Source organism: Bubalus kerabau, chromosome 1, assembly GCF_029407905.1.
Source record: "Bubalus kerabau isolate K-KA32 ecotype Philippines breed swamp buffalo chromosome 1, PCC_UOA_SB_1v2, whole genome shotgun sequence".
Lineage (NCBI taxonomy): Eukaryota > Metazoa > Chordata > Mammalia > Artiodactyla > Bovidae > Bubalus > Bubalus kerabau.
In genome coordinates this window covers 212,327,491-212,340,016 of record NC_073624.1, presented here as the reverse complement: position 1 = coordinate 212,340,016, position 12,526 = coordinate 212,327,491, and the positions used below count along the sequence as shown (strand labels likewise).

Here is a 12,526-nt window from a genome sequence, read left to right as displayed (position 1 = left end):
ATTGTGTTCTCAGGATCTGTCCATGTGATAGTGAGTGTCAGGGCTTCTCTCCTTTTCGTGGCTGAGTAATATTCCAGGTGTGTGGAGGGACACATGCGTCCATCCATTCACCACTGATGGGCATTTGACTCATTTCCCTTTTTTGGCTATTATTACAAATCTCACCTATTTCTATATCCTTTGGGTTTTGGACAAAAACGGATTCATCATACCACCAGTAAACAAAGTGAAACTGCAGTGAAAGAGCAGAGAAGGCCCCAGAGCTGGCTTTTAACCCTTCAACGTCCCCCCTCAGAGCAACCAAGATGACACTTCCCTGCAGCTTCCCCGAGTGGAGGGTCCAGGGAGCTTTCAATCTCTATATCAAGATCAGGCTGTGTCTGCCCTGCTCCAAAGCTGCCCTTGGCTCCCTGCCTCTGTCAGGAGAAGCCAGACCTCCTACCTGCCAGGCTGGGTGGGTGGGGCTGACCCCCTGGATGCCGGCACCTGGCGCCTCCCCAGTACTGGCCCCTCACTGTCCCCATCCTGGTCCTGTCTGGGGCCTCTGCATTGCTGGTGCCCCTACCTGGGTCCCCCTCCTCCACCCTTAAAACCCTCTTTGGTTCCTGCTCTGACTCCCAAGCCAGGGCAACACCCTGAGTAAGGCTCCCTGCCCCTCCACCCCCAGCATCTGTCACGGGTCACGTGACTCTGCATTTATTTGGGGGATGGTTTCTTTCTCTTCTTCATTCCCACCCAGACGACAGCCCCCAGGGCATAACAGGTAACAGGGGGTGGGCTTGGTATACAGCAGGTGCTAAAGAACTTACATTCCTACCCACCTAGGTGTCCTCCATCACAGCTCAACCCTTTGTCCCCGGGGGGACCCCGCCCCCGGCAGATAAAGCCCCTCCTCACATTATCTATTGGGCCCTGGGAGGCCTGGGCCGGGGATGACTCAGCACGGACAGCCGTTGCCAGGTGGGCCCAGGCCCGGGCCGGGTCCCTGGGGACCACTCAACCGCGGACCCATTCATAGAACCGCCCACGCACAGGCTGGGCGCAGGGCTGGGGGCGGGGCCGCATCGCATCCCCACAGCCCCGCCCCTCACGTCCACTCTGCACCCGGGAAAGTAAGGCGGGGGGCGGGGCTCCATGCGCACTGGTGACCAGTATCGGTCTGGCTATGGTGCTGCCCCCACAAGTTGCTGAGCCACTGGGCCCTATAACTGTCTGCAGCATCTGCCCAGGGGGTGTGCTTCTGCCCCTTCTCGCCCCTTCTCTCCAGAGGGACTCCGAGGGGCAGGGTCAGATGGATGAAGCCAGGACCATGGCCAAGCTGTGGGAGGAGGTGGGGTGGGGTGGAAGGACCTGGAGTCTGGAACCCTCCCTGTCTGCCTCAGTTTACCCATCGTGGCAGGTGGCGGGACCTGGCCGGGTGGGCAGTAAGCAGAAGTTGGTGTGGTGCCCACAGCCCTTCTGGGGGTGGCAGGGGCTCAGGAGGAGGAGGGCAGAGGAGGAAGCCAGGGAGAGCAGTATCAGCCCTCCAGGTTGGGGCCAGGTCAGGCCATTTTACAGCCATAACTGAGCACCTTCTGTGTTGGTTTTCTTGTGGGGGGGCCCACACTGCGCATTTGGGGTGCAGGGTCTATAGGATCTTAGTTCCCCCACCAGGGACTGAACCTGGGCCCAATGCAGTGAAGTGCTGAGTCCTAACCACTGGACTGCCAGGCAAGTCCCATCCTTCTCTATGTGAAGGCCCATACTGGATGCTGGGGACACAGTGCACCCAAGAGAGACCTGGCCTGAAAGGGGGGCAGCAGAATCCCACCCAAGGGTGGCCAGGGCCCCTGGTTCCAGGGTCCCTGGAGGGTTGGGGAAGGGCAGTCTGGCTTGTTGCTGTATACAGCAGGGGTTTAATAGTGTCCACAAGGTGACAGGCCCTTCCCACAAGTTGGCCTCCCCATGCACCTGACCCCTGGGGCCAGCCCCGCCCCAACCCAGGCGCAGGGCCACATGGCCCTTTCATTTCCCGTCAGCACTCCAGGGCTGCAGGGGCCCCACTCGGCCGGCAGGAAATTGGGGAAGTGATTCTGGGCAGGGCAGAAACATCTGCCTGCTTGGCCACCGCCCCCCCCCAACTGGTGTGTGTCCCCTCTCAGCAGAGACGCAGCACCCCCACCCACGACACAGATATTAATAAAAGTTCCAGAAACAAGTCACAGAGCCTGACCGCAAAGTCAGCGATGAAAGGCACTTCTTTCTGGATTTCCGGATTGCGAGGTTCCGGGGACATGCCCTGGTCTCCAGTCAGCCTTTCATGTGAGTGGGGGCCCCTGGAGCCTCAATCTTCCCACCTGGGAAGTGGGCAGGGGTACACCTGGGGCATCCAGGTGGGGGAGGACAAGGGGATTGTGGGAACAGGCTGTGCAGAGAGAACAGTCTGGCTCCGTGTAGCAGCTGGGGATGCCAGCCAGGCCTGGCATCGAGGACGCGCCCAGAACAGGGAGCAGAGGAGAGAAACTTCTAGGAAGGTAGCGGCCCCAACATGCAAATCCGGGCCGCGGCCTCCATCCACCTGGGAGCCCCCCGCCCACGGGCTTGGCTGGAGCAGACCACTGTCCATGTGGCAGCCCATTTCTCAGATAGGGAGACTGAGGTGCTGAGAGAAGGCACAGAGTGGGACTGGGACCCGGGACAGAGCCCCTTGGTGCCTCTGGCCAAGTCAAGAATCTGGTGGGACTGGGGGTTGGGGTGGGACCCCCTGCCCAAGAACACCTGGCACGTGCGGGGCACCGGGCAAAGGCTTTGGGGTCAGAAAGTGAAAAATCCAGCATCTCCTTCTCCACCCCCTCCACCTGCAGTTATGACCCTGATGGTCCTTGTGTTCTGGGGTCCTGGGGCCCCCACAACCCGAGGACAACAGTGTTGTTACCACTTAGCTGCTGGCTCAGGGCAGCTGAGGAGTCTGAGCCCTGCACCCAGAGCCTGGCATTCGGGAATTAAAACTTCCACCCTGGGGGACACTTCCCTGGTGGTCCAGTGGCTAGGACTCTGTGCTCCCAAAGCTTCGATCCCTGGTCAAGGAACTAGATTCCACATGCCACAATTAAGACTCGGGCAAGCCAGATTAAAAAACAACAAACAAAAACCCACATTGTGCAGGAGTAACTTCTGAAAGAAAGTAGCCCCGTCCATGTACCTGCAGAAGAGCTGTGGGCAGCCCCCAATAGGTGGAGAGGGACCCTCCTAGTGGTCCAGTGGCCTGTAAAGCTCCACCTGCTCAGGGAGTGACGTTGCCCATTGCCCCCCACCCAGGTTCACTCAACGGAAGCAAAGCAGAGTTGTGGGGGCAGGTCCCACCCCTCCCCGGCCCTGCTGACCGGGTCCCCACCATCCGGGGCACCCACAGATGGGACCGGAAGGAAGGGGGCTGCTTCCTGCCTCCTGCCCAAGAGTCAAGAGGAAGGGGCCCCGGGGGGGCTCAGGTTCTGGGGTTCCCGCCAAACACACCTGCAGGAGCTCCCATCAGACCTGAGCCCAGGGTGGAACACAATCTGCCCCACAATTGCCAGCGGACTCAGGGTGCCACCAAAACCTGCCCCCTGATGGCAGGGGAGGACCACTCTCCTGGAACCTCCCACCTCCCCAGCTGCCACCTATATCAGCTGGGCTGGGCTCCCCCAGATAGCCATGGCATGGAATAAAGGAATAACCCCCAGGACTTCAGTGGTTAGGACTCAGCACTACCACTGCCAAGGGTGCCGGTTCAATCCCTGGTTGGGGAAGTAAGATCCTGCAAAGCATACTAAGTGGCCAAAAAAAAAAAAACAAACCCACCCACAATAACCCCAGAGGTGCCCTAGGGCCCCACTTCCAGTCTAAGAATCCAGCACCCTGTCAGGGGGCACATGGACCTGCCCGAGGGCACAGGGAGGGGCCGGGCGGGCCGCTGGCTGGGCAGAGTGCCAGGTGGGGCAGCAGCCACCAGGCCGGGAGAGGTGGCAGCTGGGGCCATGCACACTGTCCCCAGGCGCTCCCAGGAAAAGGGCAGATGAGTAATTACAGGGTGATGGGGGCAGGATGGGCAGAGGGGTATGGGGGTTGGAGATCAGAGACAAGAAAGGAAAGAGAGAGAGCCACGAGGGGGAGACAGAAACTAGAGACGTGGAGACTGATGGACGCAGTCAGTTTCCAGGCCAAGGCCCGGCTCCCCCAGTGCCAGGCATGGTGGCCTAGCAGGCGGGGGACAGTTCACATTGGTTCCAGCCTTCAGTGAGGACCCAGGGCCGGCTGGAGTCCTGGCGAAGAACTTATGGGGCTCATCCTAAATGAGGGGGGATAAAGAACAAGAGGCTTTCCCGGTGTGGTCCAGTGGTTAAGAATCTGCCTTGCAATGCAAAGGACACTGGTTCAATCCATAGTTGGGGAAGATCCCATATGCTGGTGGGGCAACTAAACCCGTACCCCACTACTACTGAAGCCCATGCGCCCAGAGCCTATGCTCTGCAACAAGAGAAGCTGCTACAATGCGAAGCCTGCACGCAACAACAAAGACCCAGCACAGCCAAAATATATAAAATTTAAAAAACAATAACAGAAGGAGGACGTGGTCCACCCCATCCAGAGTTGGCAGCCCTGGGGCTGGGGGAGCCCCTCCCTGGGTGGGGACCTCACAAGTCCAGAAGATCCACATTGGAAGCAAGGGGGTGAGGTTGGGGGCATGGCCTAACAGGGCAAAGGCTATAGTGGCCACGGAGATCCTCAGAGGCCCCCCCTGGGGGAGAAAGAGAGAGTGGCACAGCACCAGGGCCACGGCAACTGCAGCCTGGATAGAGATGCCAGACACCCGCTCTGGAGGAGGCTCCATGGCAGACACTAGCAGGATTCACCCCACCCCAAGAGACACAGACACACCACACAGCCCCCCGCCTGGACCTGCGTGGCTGTGGACACCCGTGTCTGCCCCACGGCTGCACACGGACCTTTCCACCCCCGTTTGGACGTGTGCTGTCACCCCCACATGTGGACCCTCCCAATGGACACCCCCCGCAGGGCAGGTCCTGCCACCCCACTGTGGTTCCCAGGCACACATGGACACACCCGTCCAGCCAGACACAGACACACACAGACACACCCTTGCCCGGCGGCTGGCTCGCAGATACTGGGCCCAGACGCCCCGCCCTCGGCCGCCACACCCACCAGGCCCACTGGGCCTGGAGCCCCCACTGCCACGCAGCCACGTGGGCGGCACTTCTGTGCGCTTTGTTCTCAGGCACACCCCAGTGCTCCACACATACACACACACACGCGCGCGCATGTGTGCACATACGCACGTGGGTGTGCAGCCTGGCCTTTCTGCCCACAGCAATCCACGATGCCATGGACCACTCAGTCAGGGTCTGGAGGAGGCTCCATGGCAGACCGGCCCCCTATGCATCTGCCTGGCACTGCTGAGCCCCAAGAGTCAGGGACCCAAACCCCTCACTGGACTTTGTGTTCATTTCCTGCAGTGGCAACAGGCCGGGGGGCTTGGAACAGGGGTTTGTTTTTCTACGATTCTGGAGCCCAGATGTTGGGAATCAAGGTGTGGACAGGGCCATGCTCCCAGAGGCTCCAGGGGAGGGTCCTCCCTGTCTCTTCCAGTTTCTGGGGGGCCCTGGCCTTGTGGCCACATCACTCATCTCCACCTCCACCCTGACATGGCTATTCTCTGCCTTTGTGTGTCCCTTGCCTTTCTATAAGGACCCTGGCTGCCCTCCTCTGCTGTGGCCTCATATTAACTGCATCTACAGAGACTGGATTTCCAAACAAGGTCCCGTCACTCTGGGGACACCATTCAGCCCCCAGTAGATTTCTCCCTGGAACATGGGGTTTTATCTGTCCCTGGTTTGTTGTCTGGAAGGCAGGTGTCCCCAGGGCCACAAGCCTGCTGGGGGCAGGCGGTGCTGACTCTATGCCCTCCCTGCCCCTGCCCCTACCCCTTGGCCCCATGAGACGCCCGCCAGCCCTGACCGAGGGGCAAGGCTGAGTCCCGCGCTGGGGCCTCCACAGGCAGATTGGCTAGTGTTTAACCCCATGACCCCCAATTGTCCTCTGGCCGAGCGCAGCCGGGCGAGCAGAGGAGGGCGGTCCGGCCCCGCCCCAACGCGTGCCCACCCATGGCCTGCACCCCCAGCTGCCCCAGACCCTGCCTGGAGCAGGACCCAGCAGTGGGCAGCATCAGTAGACGGGGTCTTCCACAGGGCCTGGGACGCCCCTAAGTCATGGCGGAGGGTGAAGGCTCAGAGTCAGAAGGATGGGTGGGCTGAAGAGGCTCTGTCAGATGGGGAAACCAAGGCACAGAGCAGGGGAGCCATGCCTGGCATCCCCCGACTGCACCTCTGCATCAGAGAGGGTGCACCCCCACCCACAATCACACAGCATGTGAGGGGAGGAGGATGGGACACGCGATGGGAGCCCCTGCAGCCCAGAGGCCCTCGTCACACCTCGCAGCTCCTGGGGCTGCGTCAGCAACGCAGCACGGGACGCTGACCTGTGTCCAGGCCACTGATCCGAGCCAGTGAGTGGGGCAGCTTGACTTTCTGGCTAACGGTTAATGGGCCCCACCACACCCTTAAGATTGCTGAGACAAGAGGCTGGGGGGGTGGTGGGGGGCATGAATGTGTGTTCTTGCAGACCCCCAGGCACACAGCCACGTGCAGAGGAGAGGGTCACCATGGGAGAGGGTCACCCCAACATGCACGGCGCTAGGGTTGATGACTCAGATACACAAGCTTGGCCACCCTCAAGTGTGTCCAGGCCCCAAGACACACTGGCAGGACATCCACATGGCTTGGGTCCATGTCACGTCAGGGCACATGCAGATGTACACAAACACTCCAGGTGCAGGGACCCACCAGTAGGCATCTAAGATGACAGATACACATAAAAGACACCAGGTGGGTCCATGTGGCCCCAGATCATTCAAATGAACACATGGGAGAGCCACACTGGCACATGCATGGTCACAGACACCACGGGGTCTCACAAGGTCCCCAGAGACCCAGCTCCACAAACAGACTCTGACGCACATGGGGCCCCTTGAGCAGGGACTCCACGTAGCCAGCCCTTCCTCATGTGCACACACGTGCCCACGTCAGCGGCTGGACTCCACGTGCTCCCCATTCCCGCTGGCCACCACGCCCTCCACAGCCGCGTGTGTTATTAGAAAGCGTGGGGAGGGGCTGGGCGCTTGGCAGCGGCGACCAGGGTGGGGAGCAGTGGTGGGCGTGGGGCCAGGCCACAGTGGCGGTGACCCCACAGCGGTGACCGGGCAGCCAGGCGGCGGCGCCGGGGCCAGATAAGGCTCTTCCGGCTGAGTCAGTGTGGTTCCCAAGGCTGGCACGGGCAGGGGCACGGTGCCAGGACTGTCAGGCGGGCACCCTCCCTGCGCCCGCCATGGCCCAGCTGGCTCTGTGCCAGAAGCCACAGTGGCTTTGATGAGGCAGGTGCTGCTCCAGGACGGCAAGGCTGGGCTCCTGGGGGGCTTCATAGCACTGGTCCCACCCCCAGTAGAGGGCCCAGGGCCCTGGCTCCCCAGGAAGACGCCTGGCGCCGGAGCTGGCCCACAGGACCCACGGGCCTGGCCCCTGGCCTGTTCCGCCCCCGGCACGCCGGCCAAACGTCACTGGGCCCAGAAACCAGTGCCTGACCTCCAGACTGTGCCCAGAACACACTTCTCCACCCAAAACTTCTCACCCTCTTCCCTGGCCCCACAGGCCTAGCTGTGGTGCCCGGCCATGGATCCCATCAGGGTTCTCCCAGTGTCTCTCTCCCTCCCCTAGCACTGCTAAATCCTGCAAAGGCCCCCTCTGAGCCCACCTTGGCTTGCCCTATTGTTCTGCCCACCTCTACCTCTCCCACTTCATGGTCCAGCCACATGGTTCCAAGATACAGACCCTAACCATTCTCTGGCCATCTGGCTGACTCTTACACATCCTACAAAACCCCAGTTCCAAAGCCCATTCCTCTGGGCAGCCTTCCCTCTAGCCCAGCCCGGACTGCACAGCTGGAGTCCCCGTGTCCATCCCTGGGCTTCCAGGTGAAGAAAGTATCTGCCATATTCTCCTGCAGCCCCAGCAATTTCGGCTCCCCACCCCCACCCTACAAAACCCCAAGAGATGTTTATTGCAGTGTTGTTTACAACTGGGAAATAGGAAAAAAGACCAATGTGTTGGTATCGGCCCCACAAGGGAAACTGAAGCAGCTAAAAGAACCAGGCTACTCAAAACACGGATAAAATAAAGAGTGAAAATGATGGGAAAAAACAAGAAAAGCAGTATGTCCAGCTCAGTGAATGGCAGACCCCAGCAACCCCCAAAAGACCACACTTCAATATTCTGCCCATCACACTTTAATACCCTGCCCGTCACACTTCTGTGTAAGTGGACAGAGAAAGGCCTGGAAAGACGGTGTGGCTGACGCCAGGAAGGTTGGGGAGGAGGCTGGCGGGCTCAGACCTCACTGGAATCCTTCCTTTTTTTCCTACAAGAATGGTATCAAGTGTCACTTCTGAAATCAAAAAAAGGACTTTAAAAATATATGTGTGTATATTTTCTATAATTTAAAAAAAACAAGTGAACTGTAAAACCCAGAAAAAAAAAAATGTGACCACAGCCCCTTGCTGCGGGAGCATCTGGGGCCCAGGGCTGCACCCTAAGTTGTCTGAACCCATTTCCAGGGCCACAGAAGCTTGTGTGGAGAAGGACACCCATGGGGATTCAAGGGGCCCCAGGAGGCCCGGGGCAGGGAGGGGAAGTGGGGACAGGCAGGGTCCACAGCAAGGACGCGGCAGCCTCTCAGGGTCAGGGACCTGAGGCTGATGGTGGCTTTCCTGTCTGGGGGCCTTTGTGTCCAGACCCTGGGTTCTGACACCCTGCTGGGGGGCCCTGACTGACCACCTCCATTTCAGACGAGGAGACGGAGGCTCAGAGCCACCCAGGTTCCCTCCAAACCCTTACCAGTGGGGCTTGCCCCCTGCCCCTTCCCATCCGTCCACTCCTCTGGTACACCCTGTGGTCAAGTCCCAGTCTGACACATCCCCCGTGTGACTGTGGGCAAATGGCTTCATTGGTCTATGCCTCAGTTTCCCTACCTGCACAATGGTGCAAACACAGTGCCCCCCACCAGCACCAAGGGAGTATACACAAGACACTCGCAAGACGTTCAGCCTGCCACCTGTGCATAGTTAGGTGACAAACACCACCTGGAACCGTCATTTCTACACCTCTGAGCTTATTTACTAGTGATGGTGAGCAGACATGACCTTGGGAAGCAGGGGGAAAAAGATCCCACCATTTAATGCAAACTGAAACCACAGGGAGATAGCACACCACCCCCGGAGGGACAGCTGGAATCAGAGTCATAACCACAAGTGTCGGCGAGGACGTGGAGAAACTGGAACCCTCGGCTTGGATGCAAAATGGAGCAGCCACCGTGAACAAGAGCAGCTCCTCAGAAGACTAAACACAGAGTTATCATATGACGCGGCACCTCCTCTCCCAGGTACATGCCCGTGAGAACCGAAAGCACACATTCACACACAAACTCGTGCACACACATTCACAGCAGCCAAAGGGAGAGACAACCCGAGTGTCCATCAGGGTGGACTGGGTAAATAAAATGCAGTGTGTGTGTGTGTGTGTGTGTACAGACACATGCACAAAAGCACGGCATGTGCATAATGGAGCATTACTCAGTCAAGAAAAGGAGAGAAGCCCTGACACTCACTGAGAACAGGATGCTCAGTGAATGAAGCAAACACAGAAGGACCCACAGGGCATGATTCCACTGATGGCAAACGTCCAGAAAAGGCTGATCTAGAGACTGGCTGTCAGGAGCTAGGGGAAGGAGTGGGCTAATAGCGAAAGGGCACATGTTAAAAGCTTTATTTTTGAAGTGACAAAGTGTTCTAAAATTGAAGGTGGAGATGGCTGCACACCCCGTGAATGCATGAAAAGCCACTGAATTGCACTTTCCATGGCTGAATCACATGCTACATAAATTTCATATCAACAAAACCATGAGCAAAAATCCCAGCATTTATCTAGAGTCACTGAAACTAAGGATTCAAGTCCTTAAGTGGCTGAAGACCCGCGATTGAGTCTGTTTGCTTGAAAACCCCACAATAGCACTTTCTTGAGAGCCCTGCACAGCCCTGCTGATGACAGGAAGCCACTGGGATGTCACTAGGATGTGATATCTGATGGCAGGAGGCAAGCTCCTGATTGCGCCCTGTGACACACCATGATCCTGGCCAACCCTGGCCTCCATCAGCATGTGTCCCTGGGGCCGCCCAGTAGCGAGGCTCTTGGCTTCCAAGGAAAGATTCCGTGGCCGTGAGCCTGCTGCTCCCGGCCCCTCCCCAGCCTGGCTGTCCCCCAAACCCTGCGGCTGACGGCGGGATTTCACGGCTGTCGAGGGTTTTCGGGCGGAAGTCAGGCCTGGGCCCTGCCAAGACCGGGGAGGAAGAGGCAGAGATGGTGCCAAGCAGGCGGCCGGCCAGCCCGGCTGCCACGTGCCAGGAAGGGGGTGGGGCAGGCGCCAGAGTCAACACAGCCCCAACATCTGCCAGGCTGGCTAGGCCCGGGCCACTGTTGACACTGGCCGCACAGGTGCCTGGCCAGCTGGGCAGGAGGGCAGTGCGGGCGGCTGCAACTGCCACAGCTAGGCAGGAATAAGACCCTGCCATCTCCCCACCACCCCCCAGCCCCCTCCATCTGGGAATTCAATCCCAGGCCCTTCAGGGCCAAGCCCAGTGGCAGCATCTGGCCTCCACACACAAGCCATGCTACATCCTACCCCAGGGCCTTTGCACAGGTGCCCCACAGTACAAGTGCCCAGCTCCTCTGCCAACCAGGCTTGGCCCATGAGCTACATCCCCCAGCGGCTGCCAGGCTGGGTCTTATCATCCCTTCCCACCCATCTGCTTACAGACCTTTTTTGCCCCTGGAAGGGGAGCTGGGCATCCCATAGACACTCCACAAGCATGAGGCTGACTTATGACCTGCGTTCCCTGTGCTTCTTGGGCCTCAGTTTCCCCATCTGTGCCCTGACCCTGGGGGCCCTCAAGACATCACCCATTTCCCAGACCAGCAGGACAACGGCCCCTTGAGTTACTTTGCTCCTGATGGGCCGAAAGGGCTTTGCAGTCAGAACACCTGACCCTTGGCCTCTGCCGGGCCTGGCCAGTCAAAACCAGGTTGGGCGGGGCTGTCCACCCTCAACCCCACAGGGGCTGTGGGCTTGTCCCTTCCTCCTGCTCAGCAGTGACCCTGTGAGATGGGGGGTGTCTGTCTGGCTCTGCCTCCGGCCTGGGGCTCCCTGAGGGCTGAACTCAGATGGCAAACACTGATGTAAATCACACATGAGACTCCTGTTTCGTTACTCTCACCCCAACAGACGTCAGGAGCTCAGTTCTGGGAAACCCACCACTCCCCCTGCCCCCCTCATGCCTTGCCTCTGTTTTATCATCTGCACAAGTAGACGGACAGCAGCCCAGACATAAGTGGGGTCCCTAGAAGGGGAGGCAGACTGAGGCAGGTTGCAGGTTGGGGTCTACACGCCAGGATGGGGACTTCAGGCCAAAGGGGGCAACCAGGGTCATGCGTGAGGAGTGGCCAGCCACACCCTGGGAAGGTGACGTCTGCTGGGTGTCATTCCACCCCCCGCACCGCGTGCCAGGACCCAGCCAGAAGCCAGGGCAGCCCCACCCAGCCCAAGATGCCCAGGCAGGGGATTAACCCTCCTGCCTTCCTCAGTCTGGCCTCCTGCCTCAGGCCACTGCCCTGGCCACGCCCACTCCAGGGGCACCTTCCCCTCCTGCCTTTACACCTGCCCCTGCATCATCCACCACCGCCTTGGCTCATCCCCCTCATGCTGCATGTCCGCTTCTATACTTTGTCTGAGTTTTCTGAGGGTTACCAGGGTCCCAGCGCCCTTTCCCCAGGTGGCAGCGGCGGGGCCTCCTACTCCCTCGAGGAGGGTCCCACTGCCCAGCCCGGAAGCCAGCATGGGTTGGGGGGGTGCCCCAAGGCCACACACAGCCACCTCCCGGCTCCCATGTGCCTGGCGCATCCCCAGCCCCGTGGAGCCCAGATGAGGGCTGGGCACTGGGCCTGGGAGGCCAAGTCCCCATGTCCACTCTCGGAGGTCAGGGCAGGGCCCAGCTGGCCTCAGGCTGGAATGCAAGCCCAGCCGGCTACCCCAGCCGCCATCTGGTTTCCATCTGCCCGGCCTGGCGAGGCCTGACTTCAAAGGCTCCCCCGCCTGGCCACTTCCTCTGCCCTGGCCGCCTGCGGGGACGGCACCAGGACGCCTGCTTCCTCCCCGCCCCTCCTGAGCCCGGTGAGCTGCTTGACTGGCTGTCCACACCAACGTGGCCACCCCTGCTCAGCCCCCTCCACGGCCACAGCCTCAACAGATCAGACACGACGCCACTGACAATGCCTCTGGCCGTGCCTGCTGGCTGTACCCATGACTCCCGGAACCCCATATAGGACGGTGG

General features: G+C 59.8%; 1 protein-coding gene across 3 annotated transcripts in view; it reads right to left on the bottom strand.

The window, feature by feature from the left end:
• Positions 1-12,526, bottom strand: part of ARID3A (AT-rich interaction domain 3A) — a 35,672-nt gene that overhangs the window by 14,629 nt on the left and 8,517 nt on the right. The gene's annotated exons all lie outside the window — the stretch shown is intronic.